Here is a 5,639-nt window from a genome sequence, read left to right as displayed (position 1 = left end):
GTTTAATATATTTTTAAAGATTTTATTTATTTATTCATGAGAGACACAGAGAGAGAAAGAGAGAGGCAGAGACACAGGCAGAGGGAGAAGCAGGCTCCATGCAGGGAGCCCAACGTGGGATTCGAATCGAATACCAGGAGGCAAGATCACTATGAGAGTCAACTTAGAGGCTAGCAACTAAATATGTTTATTTGAGTTCATAAAACTGAATGTTTAATATATTTTTTAAAGATTTTATTTATTTATTCATGAGAGACACAGAGAGAGAAAGAGAGAGGCAGAGACACAGGCAGAGGGAGAAGCAGGCTCCATGCAGGGAGCCCAACGTGGGATTCGATCGGGGTCTCCAGGATCATACCCTGGGCTGAAGGTGGCACTAAACCACTGAGCCACCAGGGCTGCCCTGTTTTTTAATATTTAAAAATATTTTAATTTATCCAGTTTTTCAAGTCATTAATATATTTCTAACTGTTCGGTTTAATTCCAGAATGATACTCCATTGCATAGCTATGCATAATTGTGTAGCTATAATTTATTTAACACATCTATTATTGAAACATTTAGGTCATTTTTTTTTTGCCATTTTAAAACAACCAATGAGCAAATTCAGTGCTAAATCTTTACATAAAATAAATTAATATGGATCCTTACAATGGATCCTTAAAACTTTCTTGGTCCAATAGCACAAGCCAGAATAATAGCTTTGAATATATTGGAAAACTGTTCTCCAAAAAAGTTATTTCAATTTAATTTTTTATTACCAAAGAATTATGAGTTGTCTATTTTTTTGATTTAATAATAAATTATCTTATTTGTACTTTAACATTTCTTTGATTACCAATTTTGCTGGAATTTATTCATAAATTCATTGGTGATTCATATTTTGGAGATTCCTTATATATACATGTGGATACATAGATATGCACATACATAGATTTATAAAAGTAATGTTTTTCTTTTTAAAAATGAATTCTTAGAGGGTATTACATTTTAAACTATAAATCTTGTTTTTAAATAGGCTTTATTGTTAGAAGAGTTTTAGATTTATAGAAAAATTGAGAAGATAATACAATTTCCCTTATATTAACAGCTTACATTAGAATGATCTATTCATGATAATTAATGAACAATTATTAACTAATGGATAATTATTGATGCATTATCATTAAAGTCCATACTTTGTTCAGATTTGCCTAGATTTTACCTAATATCCTTTTGTTGTTGTTGTTTCAGGATCCCATCTAGGATATCGCCATACCTTTAGTTGTCACATCTAAGGTTCTTCTTGGCTGTAAAAGTTTCAGATTTTCTTTGTTTTTGATAATTTGGTCAGTTTTTTTTTTTAAAGACTTTATTTATTTATTCATGAGAAACCCAGAGAGAGAGAGGCAGAGACACAGGCAGAGGGAGAAGCAGGCTCCCTGCAGGGAGCCCAACGTGGGACTCAATCCCGGGTCTCCAGGATCATGCCCTGAGCCAAAGGCGGAGGCTCCCCACTGAGCCACCCAGGTGTCCCAATCTGGTCAGTTTTAAGAAGTACCTATCAGGTATCTTGTAGAATGTTCCTCTATTGAAATTTGTCCAATGCCTTTTTTTATGAATAGACTAAGATTATACGTTTTTAAGAAAAAAGACTTCAGAGGCAAAGTACCTTTTCAGCTACACCTTCTCAAGGGCACATACTATCAAAATGATTTATCACTGTTGATGCTTAATCACCTGGCAAAGGTGTTTGTCAGGATTCACCCCTATAGTTTCAGTTTCCTTCCTCCCTTCCTCTCTTCCTCTCTTCCTCCCTTCCTCCCTTCCTCCCTTCCTCCCTTCCTCCCTCCCTTCCTTCCTATCTTTCTCTTTCTCTTTTTTCTCTCTCTTTACTTTGTATAACCCATATGTAAAAAATGAGAACTGTGCTCCCATGGAATATCTATATAAAATATTTATAATTCTGCATCGGAAATTTGATTTATCTCAAATATTACTTTATTGCTCAAATCGCTTGAGCCTTGGTCAAGGCTCATTGCTTGAGCTTGAGAGCTCTTTCAGCAGATCCTTTGACATACCCCCATCAATCTAGGTTTTTGTTTTCATATTTTCTGAGAAAGTCTTTACAGTTTGGCACTACTAGATGCTCTAGACCTCCAAGTACATCTTTTATATTTCTTGCATCAGTCCTGGAGGTAGGAATGCTCTATGAAGACTCTGTGTATGTGTGTCTGTCTGTGTGTGTAATTTGGGAATAATATGAGGAACCAATATATGGTCACCAGGTATGCTCACGTCTACCAAAGTGCCATTGCTTCTAACCCAAGTCAGCTGATGTAACAAAGACATACATGTAAAGTTTACACTAACCCATGTTTATCTTTCTATTTGTATAGATATTTCTATTATGTATTTGTATCTACATTAAGCCTAAGCATGAGTTCATCCTCATATTCCCAAGTCTATGTACATTAGCATATGAGTCATTCTAAACTTTCCCTCTTAGTTGTCTGGAAATTCCCACTCCAAATAGTGAGAAACTTCACTCCCACTTTCTGGATCTAGTTACTTAATTGTTCAATTTCTATAGACATGGATAGTAGTATCAGAAGTTACCCTGTTCCTTCAGGGGAAACTACCTTATTAACTAGAACACAGGGCTTATGTGTAGTTCCTTTGACTTCAGTCATATAATTCCACTCATTTTCAGAGTTACTGAGAGGTCAGTGCCTTTTCTTTCCACCCCCTTCAGTGACATTGCTTCATATATTTGAAATAGTCAATTATTTTGTCACCATCTATTTTCCATCCTAGAACCTCTCCATGTCTTAAAGGAGACGTTTTAAATTTTTTCATAAGTAACTTTCACTTTTTGTGCTATAAAGCTTTATAGATTTTGACCCATATATGATATTGTGTACCCATCTATTATAGTATCATTAAAAAAAAAAAAGTTTTACTGAACTGAAAAAAATCCCCTTTGTTTCACCTATTCTGTCAACTCCCAAACCCCTGACAACCACTAATCCATCTACTCTCTATAGTCTATTTCCTGAATATTATTTAATCAGGATCATACAGTAAGTAGCCTTTCAGACTGCTTCTTTCACATAGCAATGTGATCTGAAGGTTCATACATACCTTATGATGGCTTAAGAGCTAAATTCTTTTTATCACTGAATAATATGTCATCATATGGATGCAGCACAGTTTATCCATTCACTTGTTGAAGGACATCTTGGTGGCTTCTAAGTGATTGTGAATGAAGGTGTTATAAAATTTTATGTGCAGGTTTTTATGTGGACATAGTGCTTTCAGTCCTTTTGGATAAATACCCAGAAGCACAACTGCCAAACTGCCAAACATCCCCAAAGTTGGTGTACCGTTTTGCATTTCTGTAAGCAATGAATTAAGTTCCTGTGGCTCTACATTCTTGCCAGCATATGCTTTGTTAAGGTCTTTGGACTCCAGCCATTCTGATAGGTGTGAAGTGCCATCTCACTGTTGTTTAGGTTTCCTGTTCCCTAATTACAGATGATGTTGAGCATGTTTTCATATGCTTATTTGTCATCTATTTATCTTATTTTGGTGGAGTGTTTGTTCAGATCATTTTGTCCACACTCTATTGGGTTGCCTTTTTATTGTTGAATTTTAAGTAATTTTTGTTATTTAGATACAACTCTTTTATCATAGATGTGGTTTGTAAACAATTTCACCTGGTTTGTAGCATGTATTTTCATTCACCTTACAGCATATTTTGCAAAGCAGAAGATTACAGTTTAATAAAGTCTAACTTTAATTTTTTCTTACATTGGTCATACTTTTGGTGTCGTGTCTGAAAACCTATCACCAAACCTGTGGTCTCTTAAATTTTTTACATTATATTCTAGATTTATATAATTTTCCAGGTTATATTTGGTCTATGATACATTTTGAGTTCATTTTTTGTGACAAGTATAAAGTTTGTGTCTAGTTTCTATCTTTTATATGTACATAAATACATAAATATTCAGGTATTTATTGTATCCTTTCCAGCATATCAAGCATTGCAAAGACTGAAGGGACATGTTGGCTATATATGACTTTCTTCAATGATAAATTCATTTTAAAATCTTTGTTGCCAGTATTGTGGTCCATTAGCCACGTATGGTTATTGAACACTTAAAATGTGGCTAGAGCAACTGAGAAACTAAATTTTTACTTGTATATAATTTTAACTAAATTTGAATTTAAATAGCTAGTAACTACATATTGGACAGGAGAGAAAAGAGATTAACCAGGGATGCTGTGATCCTTTTCTTTTTAGAGAAAGAGAGACAGAGCAAGAGGAAAAGGGCAGAAGGAGAGGGAGAGAAAGAATCTTAAGCAGGCTTAACATGGGGCTCCATCTCATGGCCCTGAGATCACGACCTAAGGCAAAATCATAAGTCAGATGCTTAACCAGCTGAGCCACCCAGCAGCCCTGTTATAATCCTTTTGATTAAAACATTTCATTTTCTCAATAATCATTTACCCAGGCTTTCTCTAATTACCTACCTTCTATCAATTCTCTAATTTTTGAAGTATATTTTACATATAGCAAGTACACAAATATAATATATACAACTAAATAAATGTTTGGATACGACAAAAGCTATTTAACTGCCTCCCAGATCAAGATTTATAATACTTCCATCATTTTAGAACATTTCCTTGTGCCCTTTCCAGTTAGTATCCCCACTGAAGAGTAATAATTATTCTGACATCTATCATCATAAATTAGTTTGCTTGTTTTGAAGTAATATAAATAAAGCATTAATTTCTATTATTTTGTTTCTAATTTCTCTCTCTCACTGTGGTTAAGATGCACCTATACCATGTGTATTAGTAGTGTGTTTTCCATTGCTGTATAGAATTATATTTATGAATATTTTACACTTTTAAAAACTCATTCTAGGGATAAAGACATTTGGAAACCTTTCAATATTAGGCTATCATAAATAAATCTGTGATTATATTCTTCTACATGTTTCTACATGTTCTTCCATATGTGTGTGTGTGTGTGTGTGTGTGTGTGTGTATGAACTTTAATGTTAGAAGAGCTCTAGGAGGGTGTTCAAAAGTGTTTATACTAGTGTACATTACTATCAGCGATGTAAGAAAATATATTTTATTTATCTTATTTTTTTAAAGATTTAATTTTTTTATTAATGAGAGAGAGAGAGAGTGAGACAGGCAGAGGGAGAAGCAGGCTCCATGCCGGGAGCCCGATGTGGGACTCGATCCCGGGTCCCCAGGATCACACCCTGGGCCAAAGGTGGTGCTAAACTGCTGAGCCACCAGGGCTGCCCAGAAAATATATTTTAGATATTGATTAATTGAATCATAGAAAAGTAAATAACTCAACCAATGACATAGCTAATAAATGTGGAAATGTAGAATCATACACTACCTTCTTTGCCACCAAATTATTCCACAAAGAACAAAACAAATAAAAAAATAAAAAATACCAAATGGACAAAAGAGAGAGAGAGAGAGAGAGAGAGAGAGAGAGAGAGAGAGAAACAGAGAAACTGAGTTATCCTAATAACAATACAAAAAAATTGAAGCAATATTCCAGGGAAGATGGAGGATTCTAAGCTCACCTCGTCCTGTGGTTATAGCTAGATAATACCCCA

Source organism: Canis lupus, chromosome 6, assembly GCF_003254725.2.
Source record: "Canis lupus dingo isolate Sandy chromosome 6, ASM325472v2, whole genome shotgun sequence".
NCBI classification, from domain to species: Eukaryota; Metazoa; Chordata; class Mammalia; order Carnivora; family Canidae; genus Canis; species Canis lupus.
This window is presented reverse-complemented; position numbering follows the sequence as displayed.